The sequence below is a fragment of the Palaemon carinicauda genome, chromosome 3 (genome assembly GCF_036898095.1).
Source record: "Palaemon carinicauda isolate YSFRI2023 chromosome 3, ASM3689809v2, whole genome shotgun sequence".
Taxonomy (NCBI): Eukaryota; Metazoa; Arthropoda; class Malacostraca; order Decapoda; family Palaemonidae; genus Palaemon; species Palaemon carinicauda.
Genome location: NC_090727.1, coordinates 188,072,018 through 188,087,405, shown reverse-complemented (window position 1 = coordinate 188,087,405; position 15,388 = coordinate 188,072,018).

Here is a 15,388-nt window from a genome sequence, read left to right as displayed (position 1 = left end):
GAACAAACATATACTTCAAAATAACGTTTACGTTAAATAATGACATCTTATGCGTACAATACGTGTTTATTATTCTATTTAGCTTTAACGTCATTGTTCCATCTGTAAGTAATACCTTCTATATTTTTAGTTTCCCATTTTCAATAGATATAAAATTTCCCGTTCCAAATTCAAATCAACATCTAATATCTAAATTTTAAACGGAAAATATGGGTTGAAACCCGTAGAATGTAGCACCCCAGAGAAGTACTTAAGCCTCCCTTGAGAAAGGTTTTTCTTCCTATGGCAATCTAAGAATTAAATCAAGCAGAACTCCCTTATTCTGAGAAGCATTTACCTTTTAGACACGCACTCAAAGCGTATTCCGACTCCAAAACATTTTCTCTGTGGGGATTTTACTCCAGAGGTAAATAAATGCTCTCTAAGATTTTGAGAAATTGAACCTTTGGCCTTCAGAATTACTCCTCTGTTCGGAGGAGTGACATAAAAGTTCATATTCTATTACCATTACCTTCTGGTAGTTCATAGATGTCTTGAATATCTCCTATTTCCTAACTTCTATGTATTTAGTGATCAGTCACAATTAATGGATTTTCATGTTAATTATCGCCATGATCTCTGAAATGCAACGTTCAAAACAGATTTTGGTATTCAATTTGCATGTTGGGTAGATCATTACTGCTCACACGTTTCCTTACATAATTTGCAATTCAACTTTGCTCATGACCTGATTATTATGAAAATTTGGATAGATGATTGCTAAAATGATTTACTAAAATAATGACCAGGATCCAGGGCAGAAGGTTAAGAGAATTTTGAAAAACTAAACAAAATATTTTTCTGGTCCTGGGATGAGCACTCGAGTCTGTTCCGATCTACTTTATATCTATATTGTTCTTTTCAAAATTGTTTTGTCTTTCCAATCACTGATCATGAACAAATATTTTTTTCAAAAATTATCAAGATTTTTTCCTTTACTGCATGCAATAACTCTCTCTCTCTCTCTCTCTCTCTCTCTCTCTCTCTCTCTCTCTCTCTCTCTCTCTCTCTCTCTCTCTCTCTCTCTCTCTCTCTACGTTTGAAGCCGACTATAATTTTTTTTCAACGATTTTTTTTCGTATTCCTCTTCCCGGCGAGTGAGAATATTGCGTCGACTGAAAGATTGAGACAAAAATAAACAACAATGATAGTATCGTACACGGGTCGTCCATACTCTCAAATAAAAAGTAGTGTACTAATGAAACAGCCGATAAAAAAAAGAAAAATAATTAACGATAAAAATGAGCGTAACTTCGGCGTTTCATAATAAGAATCTCTGTGGAAACTTTTGAGAGAAATCGGATTCGGATACTTACAAGATTAAGACCTGGAAAATTCCTCTGAAAAAGGGTACATATACTGCAGCTTTTACGAGGACGAAATTTTTATGTATCGATTGTACCGCATATGTATCGCACGCTCGTACACTGTAACGGTATTATAATATATATATATATATATATATATATATATATATATATATATATATATATATATATATATATATATATATATATATATATATATATATATATATATATATATATATATATATATATATATATATATACATATATATATATATATATATATATATATATATATATATATATATATATATATATATATATAGTTGTTGTCGCTTTCCCCTTGCACTGATAACCTATTCATGCTAGTATGTTCTTGTATCAATGTTTGAATTTTTTTTTACCTTTATTCACAAGAACTGTTGTTTTAATAGCTCGCTGTCTCTTGAAATAAAGTGAATTGCAGTTACGCCGTCTCTCAGTTACCATCTAGCTGAAGCAAAGCATTTGAGGGACGCTCTTCGCTCGGAAACATTAAAAGAAATGTAAGGTAATCTATAAACGATTCCCTTAATCCCTTATTGTATTTATATGATTTTAATTCAATTTTACATTAATCTTTGTATAAAACAACAACAATAACAACAAATGCAACAGTTTGTAGTCCATTACAAGACAAAGGCCCCAATTGACATGTCTCGGGTTTGACCAGTTTTCATCACCTCTTTGGCCAGTGCGGATTAATGTAGGTTGGAGATTTTGGTCTAATAGCTCAAAGCAAACCAACTCAGTATGGGTGGCCCTGACTAGCACTGCTTTACTGATCATGGCAATACGCAAACCCTTGTTACGGTATCTCCACTGAGAAAGGATCTCAATAGAGATCCATAATCAAATCTGAATTTTTACAAAATGTAACTGAAGCATGTAAGGCGGGAACATACATTCTTTCACCTTCAGAATTTCCAATTTTCCTTCGTAATCCCATCATTTTTTTTTTCTTAACGTGACAACGTATTCTGTTTTATGGCTGAACTGTGAAGTGTTATGTATTTCTGGGGGTTTGGTATGAAACTCGGTAACATTTTCATTAGTTCCGTTATGTCTTTATTTATAACACTATCTATTAATCATTACGTGGTAAATCAGTGCAATAGCAAACAGTACCTTTAAGCAAGGTTTGTGGCTTGATTTCAGGTGATTCCAGCCTATCACCACCAGTCAACCCAATCAACAATTGATTCCTGGGTTATGTTCCTAACGCCCATCATCATCATCATTATTATTATTATTATTATTATTATTATTATTATTATTATTATTATTATTATTATTATTATTATTATTATTATTATTATTATTATTATTGGCTAAGCTACAACCCTAGTTGGAAAAGTAAGATGCTATAAACCCAAGAGCTCCAACAGCCAAAAAAAAAAAATAGCCGTGTAAGGAAAGGAAATGAGGAAATAAAATACAACAAAAGTAATGGAAAATTGAAAAAGAAAACTTTAAAACAGTACCAACATCAAAACAGAACTTTCATATATAAACTATAACAAGTTACTAATGTCAACCTGTTCAATATAAAAACATTTGCTGCAAATTTGACAGAATTTAAATTTAGACTTTCTTGTATCAAATCTATCCTCCAATTACTACAAAATAGGTATTCTCATTTACCATGTAACTATTCACTTTGCAATAAGAAAAAGTAAATAAAAAAAAAGAAGATTTCCTGGTGAATGACAAAACCTTGTTCGAAAAAAACAATCCCTTAATAAGTTTCCTGTGAAAACTTTTCACAAAATCACGTTTCGCTGCACGTTCATTGCAAATCATTGATCTTTCTTTCATTTCTTGGGAAAATGGAAGAAAGGTTCTCTTTTATTCCTCTTGTATTTTATTTGTTTTTTTCGTTATCTGTTTTCTGTTTGTATTCATCCATTTCTACAATTAATGGCAGCTATAAAAGCAGTAATGAGCACACTGATGTATATCTACAACTGCATAAAACAATTATATATATTATTTATATAAATATATACAAACATACACAAATATATAAATATATATACACATTTATATGTAAATATACACATACTCTTGTATACATATCTACATATATACTGTATGTATATATATATATATATATATATATATATATATATATATATATATATATATATATATATATATATATATATATATATATATATATATATATATATATATATATATATACAGGGTGTATATATATATACATACATAGATATACATATATAGATATACATATATATATATATATATATATATATATATATATATATATATATATATATATATATATATAATCTCCTCCTACACCTATTGACAAAAAGGCCCTCGGTTAGATTTCACTAGTCGTCTCTATTTTGAGCTTTTAAACCAAACACTTCTCCATTCTTATTCTCTTACTTCACGCTTCAGAGTCCTCAAACTCTTCTGGAGCCCTATGGAGCCCAGCTGAAAATTTGGTGAACTAATATCCTATTAATGATCTCACTTAAGTGTTGCATCTAATGTTGTCTTTCTTCATCTCCTGTTTTTATAACAGATCCATCTCTCTTTTTGATAGGTATTTCTTAGCCCCAGTAGAGATTCCATTAATAATTCTATTAGCAATTTTTACACCATAGTCCACTTCATGAATTTATAGCTTTGTCAGCCTCATCAGCTTTACTCTCTATTCTTTCCAGTCATTCCTGTTTTTCTTTTGACCTCACTGTCAATACTGGAATACTTAGCATTCTCTATCTTGTCATTTTCACTACTTCATAGAAATTTTCAAAATCAATTTCTGTCTTTCTCGATTTTATAGTATCCCAAGAATCATTTGATATCATAAATACACACTCACACAAACAAACATATATATATATATATATATATATATATATATATATATATATATATATATATATATATACATATATATATATATATATATATATATATATATATACGTATATATACATATATATACATATACATACATACATTATATATATATATATATATATATATATATATATATATATATATATATATATATATATATATATATATATATATAGATAGATAGATAGATAGATAGATAGATAGATAGACAGATATATATATATATATATATATATATATATATATATATATATATATATATATATATATATAAATCGCTGCCATATGAATTTATAAGTTTTGCACCGGGAGCTCTTTATGATAATTTATAACAAATTAAACACTCTTTTGTAGAATATAATGAAGCTCCTATTAATCATATTCTTATTTCTTAAAAAAATGAAAATCAATGACAAAAAAATGTCAGGTCAACTAAAGTGCCCAACGACCTCCCTGCTCGAAAGCAACCAATAATAATTGACATGTAGATTCTAGTCAACTCTGACCCGACCTTCAAACAATTTGTGACTGTTCTTCACACCACGCATACTGATGTTCCCATGAGACTAGGAGGGAGCTGGGGTTACGGGGGTGGATACGAGCGAAATATTCCGGATCGCTGCATGCATGTGAGATTAATTATATTAGCCAATGGATATCTTCCACAATTCTGCGTCCTGTTCTGTGCGAATGGTTCAGTGAGAGAGACCTGCTGAATCCGCCTTTCCATAGCTGCCACCCAGGGCCTTCCCAATTCCTACCTGGGTCTGGGAGTTGATTTTGACCAAATTATATAATCAGTTTAATAATGGAGTGATTGAATCTGTCTTTTGAGACTAATGCATGATGATCAAATTGTTCATCACTAGAAGTCGAATTCCCTCTTGATTTTTCAACAGTGACAGCAGAAGTGTGCAAAATTCTTATTCGTGTGTAAAAGTATTTAGCCAAAAATAATGCGTAATAAATTTGTACCAGTGGTCTGTTGTAAAATGACCCCAGGAATATTTCTTAAAACATGATTTTATTATTTCATTCATATTAATCAATTTAAAAAGCCAACAATAGCAATGATAATGGAAAAAGAATTCCCTTTAGTATTCCTACTCATACTTCTGATGTTCCTAAATTCATCTCAACGTAAATTGAAACGTTAAACCCAAGAGGTAGCCTTGTAATAAAGTAAAATATTTATTAATATTCTATATACATCTCATGAATAAATTATTTATAATTTATATACACATATAGAAATATACACACACACACACATATATATATATATATATATATATATATATATATATATATATATATATATATATATATACAGTATATGTGTGTACTTATGACTATATATTTCTTATATTTGTGTGGTGCATACATATGTATAAAGGTATAAATATCTACTTCTACTGTATCTATATAAAGGGATATGTGTGTATGAAGCCTACATGTACACATGTTCATATATATCTATATATACATATATTTACATGCATACATAGCTAACCAGATATTTATAAATGTATATATATATAAATTTATTATAAGTATATGTATGTATATACACATATATACAGGTAAATATATGTAAACATGAATATATATATATATATATATATATATATATATGTGTGTGTGTGTGTGTGTGTGTGTTCGTATGTATATATATATATATATATATATATATACATATATAAATATATATATATATATATATATATATATATATATATATATATATATATATATATATATATATGTATGTATGTGGCCCCTGTGGCCGCTGTGTCATAACAACAATTAGAATTTCGGCAATGTAGCCGTACCTGTTGACTAAAAGGGATGGGTCGAGGGGACTGGGATTCCCCTCTTCTGTATAGGTACTTCTTGTAATATCAAAGAAGAGGAGCTCAGGTGTCTAATAAAGCTTGGATGTAGTTCCATAGAGTAAAGGATGTGAGATTGAAAGTATGTTTTGGAATAGAATGATGAATGTATTTGCCTTGTGTGAGACAAAGATAAAAGGTAAGGGTGGAGTGATGTTTGGTGAAGTGACTGGTAGAGTGTCTCGGACTGAGAGAGGTAGACCAAGAGAGGATGTGGCTTTATTGCTGAGTGAATGGATAACATATAAAGTAGTGGAATGGAAGGAGGTACATCTAGGTCAATGTGGGTAAGGGTTTGTTTCACATATATTGGATAGGGAATCTGTGGCTTTTGTTAGTGTGTATGGGATGGATTATGAGAAAATGAATTCTGCAATGAGTTGACTAGGTGTGTAGAAGGAATGAGTTGAGGGAATTTTGTAGTTGTGATGGGTTACATGAATGCTGGAATGGGTGGTGAAAAGGTACAAGGCATTAATGTGAATTATGGTGTACCATGTGAAAAGGGAGAGTTGTGAGGGACTGGTAGATATGTGTGTTGAACAAGAGCTGGTGATAAGTAGCAGTTTTTTCAAGGAGAATATAAATAGGTATATATGGGTTAGAGTGGCAAATGGATAAGAGGCAGAAAGAGTATTGATGGATAATGTATTGATAACAAGAAGGATGTTTGGAAGATTGAAAGCTTTACACATGTTTAGGGGTATGGCTAACGATATGTCTGGTTATTTTTTGGTTAAAAAAAAATTAGCTGTATTAAAGCAGTGGGAAATGGAATGGGGGATATAAATGAGTGGTAGTGAAAGTGGAAGTTGAAGACCCATAGATAAAAAGTGAATATCAGGAAAGGCTGAAAATGGCATATGACAGGGTGAAAGTGAGAGAAACTGGTGATCTAAAGGAGGAGTGGAAGTTAAAAAATTATCTTTTGTTGGTATCAAAAACTGATGTGTGTGGTAGCAGCATTATGAAGGGTAGCGAGTGATGAAATGAAGAAGTGAAGATGAAGGTGGAAGAGAAAAAGAGGGCATTTGAAGAAGGATTACTGAGTAATAGTACAAAGAAGTATGAAAGATATAGAGAGAAATATGTAGATGTAAAATAAAAGGTAGTTGAGGCAAAGAGGGTGACTGACTGGAGGTAGGGTCATGGATTGGGTCGTTTGTATGAAGAGAATAAGAAGTTTTGGATAGAAGTGAATAAAGAAAGGAAGGGTGGATCGAGGAGTGAAGAGAATGTGAAAGATGAAAATGAAAGGTTGTTGAAAGGAGATGAGGCAAGGAAAAGGTGGGCTTATTATTTTGAAAGGTTGAAGAATGTTGGGAACAATAGGGAGCCAGATATAATTACTGTTACATGTATTGAGGTGCCGGTGAAGGGAGATGAAAATGAAAGAGAGATTACAAGAGAGGAAGTATAAAGAGCACTAGATGTAACAAGAGTAGAAAAGCACCTGGTATGAATGGTGTGAGGGCTGAGATTTTAAAGGAAGCGGGTGGTGAGACAGCTTAATATACGTTTTATGCTGTCAATGGCGCCAGTGAACTGGGTGTTTACGTGTATTGTTCTGCTATACAAAGCTAAGGGAGATGTGCATAAGTGTTGTAATACTTATTATTTTGTCAAGTGTGGCTGGAAAAGTCTATGGTAAAATATTAATTAATAGGATTAAGAATAAAACCGAGGATGCAATCTTAGAAGTATGGGGTAGTTTTAGATGTATGGATCAGATTTTTACAGATAGGCAGATATGTGAGAAATATTTAGCAACAAGTATATGTTGCATTCATGGATCGGGAGGGAGATTATGATAGAATCGATGGGGAAATTATGTGGAATGTGAAGAGGTTATAAGGAATTGGTAGAAGGTTGTTGCAAGCAGAGAAGTTTATACATAGGCAGTAAAGCATGTATTAGGATAGGAAATGAAGCGAGAGGTTTCCAGTGAGTGTGTTTGAGACAGGGATGTGCAATGTTGCCATGATTGCTCAATTTGTATGTTGATGGAGCTGTAAGAGAAGCGAATACTCGAGTGCTTGGTCAAGAATTTAAAATGATAGATGAAAGTGATCATGAGTGGGAGGTGAATCAGTTGCTGTTTGCAGATTATACTGTATTGGTTGCAGATGCGGGGCAGAGGCTGTGTCGATTAGTAACAAAGTTGAGAGTTAATGTGTGTAAGAGTAGGACTAAGGTTATGAGATGCACAGGAACTAAGGGTGGTGCTAGATTGAATGTCATGTTGAATGGAGAATTACTTGAGGAAGTAGAACAGTTTAAATACTTGGGTGCTGTTACTGCTGCAAATGGTGGAGTAGAATCAGATGTTTGTCAGAAAATAAATGAAGGATGTAAAGTGTTGGGGGCAGTGTAGGAAATGGTGAAGAACAGAGGATTAGGGATGAATGTAAAAAGAGTTCTGTATGAGAAAGTAATTGTACCAACTGTGGTGGCTAAACTGGAATTGTGGGGAATGAAAGTGACAGAGGGCCAAAAATTGAATGTTTTTGTGATGAAGTGTCCGAGTAGTAAGGCTGGCGTATCTTGATTGGATAGGGCTAAGAACGAAGTAGTGAGGGTGAGAACGGGTGTGAGAAAGAAATTAGCAGCTCGAGTAGATATAGATGTGTTGAAGTGGTTTGGCCATGTAGAGAGGATGCAAATGATTGTCTGCTGCAGAATGTGATGAATGCAAGAGTTGATGGAAGAAGGTCAAAAGGAAGGCCAAGGGTTGGGTGGATGGATGAAGTGAAGAAAGCCCTAGATGACAAGAGGTTAGATGTGAGAGGCAAAAGATGATGCTAGAAATATGAATGAATGGAAAGCGATTGTGTAGTAGTTCCAATAGGCCCTGCCGGTACCTCGGATCACCTTGGTGACCGCTGAGGTAGCAGCAGTAGAAGAGTCAACATATGAAGCTTCATTTCTGATGGAAAACAGGGGAAGGTGGGCTGTCTGGAATGAAGAGAAGAAAAATCCCCTTTTGATATTTCTTTATTTCTGCTACTTTCAAAAATTGTGGGAAATGCCATGATAAATATTTATATATATATATATATATATATATATATATATATATATATATATATACATACATTATATATATATATATATATATATATATATATATATATATATATATATATATATATATATATATGTATATGTATATATAATGTACATATATATATATATATATATATATATATATATATATATATATATATATATATATATATATACATATATATATATATATATATATATATACATATATATATATATATATATATATATATATATATATATATATATATATATATATATATATATATATATATATATATATATATATATATATGTGTGTGTGTGTGTGTGTGTGTGTGTGTGTTCATACACATATGTATGTATATAGCACATATGTAAATACCTACATCTATTTATCTATCTATCTATATATACAGTGTTTATATATATATATATATATATATATATATATATATATATATATATATATATATATATATATATATATATATATATAGCCTATACAATTATTAAAAAATATTATATGAAGAAATTGCAAAGTACTAAATGCACTTTGAAGGGGAGTAGTAGTATAATCGTAAAATCATGATGCAAACTATGGGGCATGAAGTTGAACCCTAACAAAACTGAAAGCTTCAACTAAATATAGCTCATTTAAAATTCTTGATCATTAAAAGTACTCTTGAAAAATACGTTAATTTTGTTTCTTCTTTAATTGCACAATAATTAACGTATTGAGAAAGTGTCTTATATTTTTAGGTAATCAGTTAATCCTGAAGAAATGGTTTAATTATTTCATTCTACCACGATCTGGATAATTTTCACCTGTCTGGTCTTCAGCTGATGGATCTTATCTTAATTTGTTGGACGCTACCTTTCGCTCTACTAAATTACTTATCAATGATTTGGATATTAATCTCTAGGACCATCGTTCATTTATTTTTGTACGCATGTTGCATAAGATTTATCATAATTTTGCTCCCCATTTTTATTCTGATCTTAATAGACTGTTTCATCCTATACACAGTACTAGATTTACTGTTAATTTTAAGTCTTGACCTCTCCATTATTAAACTAAATGCTACATAATGGAATTCTTTTCCGAGTTAAATCGGTGGAACTTCATAAGTTTAACTTGTTGCAAATACTTTTCTGTTGAGCAGGTTGACAAAAGCTTGGTTTCATAGTTTATATGTGATATTTTACTACTTTCAAGTTATTATTAATCCTCGATGTTTCAAAATTTTCTAAATTTTTCCTTTATCATTTATCATATACAGTATATTTGTTACTTTCTATATCCTATATGTAATGGGTTGCTTTCCCGGTTGAAGCCCTAGGGTTTGTAGCATGCAGCCTTTTTCAATGAGAGCCTTAGCTTACCTGGTAATAACTATACTAATAAAATTATAGATTATGGCTATTAAACAGAAAATTGAGAACGGATAAATCACCGGTTCTAATTCAAGATGACGACCCAACCATTTAGTTATATTGAACAAGCAAATCTAATTTAATAAAAACTGAATATTCCCAAGAAGCGATAAATGAATTCATTAGTCCTTATAAGGCCTTATTAGAATTCGCTGGATTTCCCATTTAGGTTAAGTCACAGCTGCATTGGGATGCACTATTCGGAAACTCCAAGAATTTATGCATGCAGCTCATTAAAATGATAACTGTAAACTTTGATTTTGAGTCAGGACAGAGGAAGTACATCATTTTGCCACTATCAATAGGCCTAAGGGCTTTGGGTGGACGTTAGCTTAGAGGTTAGAGTTACTGAAAAGCAAAAAAAAAAGGAAAAAAAAATCGTGAAATATTTTAGTCTGAAATGATGTCATTGGATCAATAATTAAGCTAGAAGGTGAAAGGGGAACGCTCTTTATAAAGACGGGCAAAAAGATTAAGATTCTGTTTACACTATTTCTTTTGTACGCATCAGGAAGAGCGAGCTATGCTCTAAGAAGAACAAGAACAAGAACAAGAAGAAGAAGAGAGAGAGAGAGAGAGAGAGAGAGAGAGAGAGAGAGAGAGAGAGAGAGAGAGAGAGAGAGAGAGAGAGAGAGAGAGAGACAGAGACAGAGAGAGAGAGAGATAAAGGCATTAATGGACTGCATCCGGGTCTTGAGTATAAAAGGAAGCTCAACGTTCAATGATGTTTCTTTCGCCTTCACAGACATAATTTTCCGCGAATTCCATTACGTAGGCAGAGAGTAAACACAAAAACTCCGGCGAAACGTAAGATTTCATGAATAAGTTCAAGCTGGAACGAAAAGGAAGACGTGAACAAAAGGAAAGAAAGTTTATCTTCGCATATAATTACCCTCTAAAGAACGAGGTTCTTCTCTCTTGCTTTCGATAGACATGTTAATATACACTTGTGGCAAAAAGACTTATAAACGATTCAAAAGTGCTATGATATCTGATCAGATTCTAAATCACTTACATTACTTAAATTATTTACAGATGAAAAATAAATATAACGGGGAATGATTCCAATCTACCTGTGTACGAGACATTTTCTATACTATAATTTAATTTTATATATTATACTTGATAATTAAAAAAAAAAAGGCTCTGCAGCTTTATCGAGCTTCTTCCTTTATTGTACTTAACAAATACATACACATGTGCCCTATGTATCAGTAGAACACATGGAAGTATTTTACCTCCGTCCCCTACTTTTTCAAGCCCATTGCCACATTGCGCAATCCCAAAAAATTATTAAAGCATTGGATACATTCCGAGATAATGCGAAAATATTAAGCATTTCCTTTGGGAAAAAAAAACACCGAAAGTGGCTCAAAAGGGAGTGATTAGCGACTAGGCGAGCATTGGTGCACAAAAAAAAACCAATGAAGAATGAAGACAAGTTGCATCGAAGTTTGGGGTAGTTTTCATTCGGCCGAGATAGCGGAGGAGTTTTCACCTTTGCAGACTGAATAAGTTTTGTATACATACATAGACACACACACACACACACACACACACACACACACATATATATATATATATATATATATATATATATATATATATATATATATATATATATATATATATATATATATATATATATATATATATATACACACTTGTGATATGAAGTCAACTCCATCCCTATTTTCCCAATTACTAGGATTTAGCGCCACCAGCTATATGATCATATGCAAAACCTACAGGTAGAGTAGGTCTGTTCACCTTAGAGCCAAAATTCGACCCAGTCCGCGCATGGCGTAGTTCAGGTGAAAGTAAGGTAGCCCGCTGCCCACTTCTCTTATTAGTCGACAGTAACGGATGAGGGTAACAACTCGTTTGTGTGAGCTAGAGTGATGATACAGTTTCACTATTTTGATACAGAAATTCGATAACTCTCTTATAATATACTTATATAAAAAAAAAAAACCTCTGGTAGCCATAAATATGCCGAAGAATGGTGCAGTTTATGGGTGCAACTCCAATTGTGACAGGAATGGAGATCTTATGTTTCATTCCTTCCCCAACTATAAAGAAACAAAGAACAAATTCAATGAAATGAGTGTTGCTCATGAATAGACATATGAAAAGGGAACAGACACACTGTACTCTCCTAAAAGAAAAGTTCAATGTGTAACATTAAGGGGGTAAGTTGGGTCTTGGAAACAGTTCGTATGTTATGATTTTGACCGTACTATGAAAAGAGGTCTCTTGTTTAAGATAATAAGAAAAAATTATAGAAGCAATAGGATGCCTAGTTGTTGCAATGGTAAATGATGTTGATACTACGAACATTAAACTGTGGCCAAATTTTGGCAAGACAATAGATATACCTTCTTTTACAAATCCTGCTGTTTCTAATAGAGATCCAAGCAGATGTTCCCCATTTAATTAAGTTAGTTAGGAATCAAATCATTGACAAGGGTTTCATTATTGTAACATGTCGGACGTTTTTCAGAATCTGTATATTAATTCAAAATATGGACAGGAGAAAAGAGAAAAACGTAAAATGAGTAAGATGACAAAATTAGTAAGAGAGAGAGAGAGAGAGAGAGAGAGAGAGAGAGAGAGAGAGAGAGAGAGAGAGGGGGGGGGGGAGGGAGGGAGTTACTCCTAGCTTGGGTTTTAGAGTGATTTTTCAGTCGGGACAAAATACTGTGTCAAATTAAACATCGATAATGTTTGTAAAAAGGTTGTTCGCGAGAATGGTATAGCATATATCACATCAAATATACTACATGATTGCAAGTTAAGTATTATTAAAATGATATAATTAGGAACTAAGAAATTATATTGAATTTACGTTCTTGCATAATGTTTTGTCTTTTCCCAGCCATCACAGCTCAAAGCTCTAACAATTAGTACTTCCCCTTTCCTGGCCAGTTCGTTGCCCACCCCCCTGCCTGGCGCCTGGCTTCCGCCTGTTGCCTCCCCGCCCCCCAACAACAACCAAACTTTTCTCCCCCTAAATTCTGGAATTTATAAATATTGGGGGTGACAGAAGGGTACTGGACACAAGACTTTTGCATTTGACTGTACAAGGATAATATAATACATGATCTCATTCTTCTAACAGGCAATACATAACCACTTTGAAGTAATAAGTTTGATTTAAATAAAATCGCCAGTGAAAGGAATTTTCCGGATACGTGCTGCCATTATGAATGTTTGGAAGATTTTTCTTCACTAATTACTTGGTAACGTCAGATATTGATCCAAGTTACATTGATGGTTACACTCTTCTATACTTTGCTTTTCTAACTAAGATCCTTGAGAGAGGAGGTCATGGTTTGAGCAATTATTATGCGAAGGATCATGATACTGCGGAATATTTTGAGTAAGATTTCATACATAGTATTACATGTAACAAATGAATAATTTCATAACAAAATAGGCTTTAGTAATCCTCCTGTCAATACACTTGGCTATTTTCGAAAACAGATAACTATTAAAATAGGAAATCTGTGTATTTATTATTATTGCTAGTAGTAATGGCAGTAGTATTAGCAGCATTGGCAGTAGTAATGGCAGTAATAGTTGTAGTGATAGTAGCATTGGTAATAGCTCTATTGTAATTAGATATTACTAGTAGCTATAACTAATTTTATCAATAGTTACTGTCATTGTTAATACTATCGGTAATAGCTCTATTGTAATTAGATATTACTAGTAGCTAAAACTAATTTTATCAATATTTACTGTTATTGTTAATACTATCAGTAATAGCTCTATTGTAATTAGATATTACTAGTAGCTATAACTAATTTTATCAATATTTACTGTTATTGTTAATACTATCATCATCATTTTTATCATTATTATAAAGATTAAAAATTAATATAGACACATGCATCTAACGTTTCCTTGTTAATTTGTGCTTGTTAACTTTAAAATGTTTATAAACAGGATTTAAATTATTTAGATTGAGCTATATTATAGTACGATAAAAGTACGGAATTACGGTTCGTTTATTTCGAAATCACGGTACGGTATTTTAACCAGGTGCGAAGTACGGAAAACATTTCTTACTGTACCGTACTGCCAGCCTTGATGGAGAGTTGTCAACACAAATCAAGAGTCAAGAGAACTTTGTGTGCCTTGTGTACCCTTCTAGAGGTCCCACACTTCTTCGTATTTGAGGTGGGAGATGTTTCGATCTAGGAACTTGAAAGGACAGATGTTAACTTCTACTATGCCTGCCTTAGTGCCACATATTACCCGTGTAGCCTAAATGACATATCCATGCGTGACAAGTCATACCCCATCGCCTCTCCACTCCTTCATTTCATTGAACAAAATAGTTGGATCATTAAGAAAGCTGCATATATGCCTGCGCAGTGTCCCAGTTTGCCAGCACCCCAAGGAGTGTTTGAGCTTACCGAATGTTCATGGCAATCAGATAGCAGGGGACGCACGGTGCAGTGGCAGCTATACAGAGGATTGTGGAAATCAGTGTAGAAATGCCATGACTACGAGTCGGAATGATTCACTTGCATATATTGCTATAGGTAATAATCCTAATTGCCAATTATTACAGTAAATTACAGTGCTGTATAGTAGAAACACCTAAATTCTGATTTAACAAAGATATGTTTATGTATCATTACCTCAAAGCTGAGTTAAAGCAATAATTTTGTAATTGGATATATCAATATTAAACAGAATACCCACACCAAATAATAA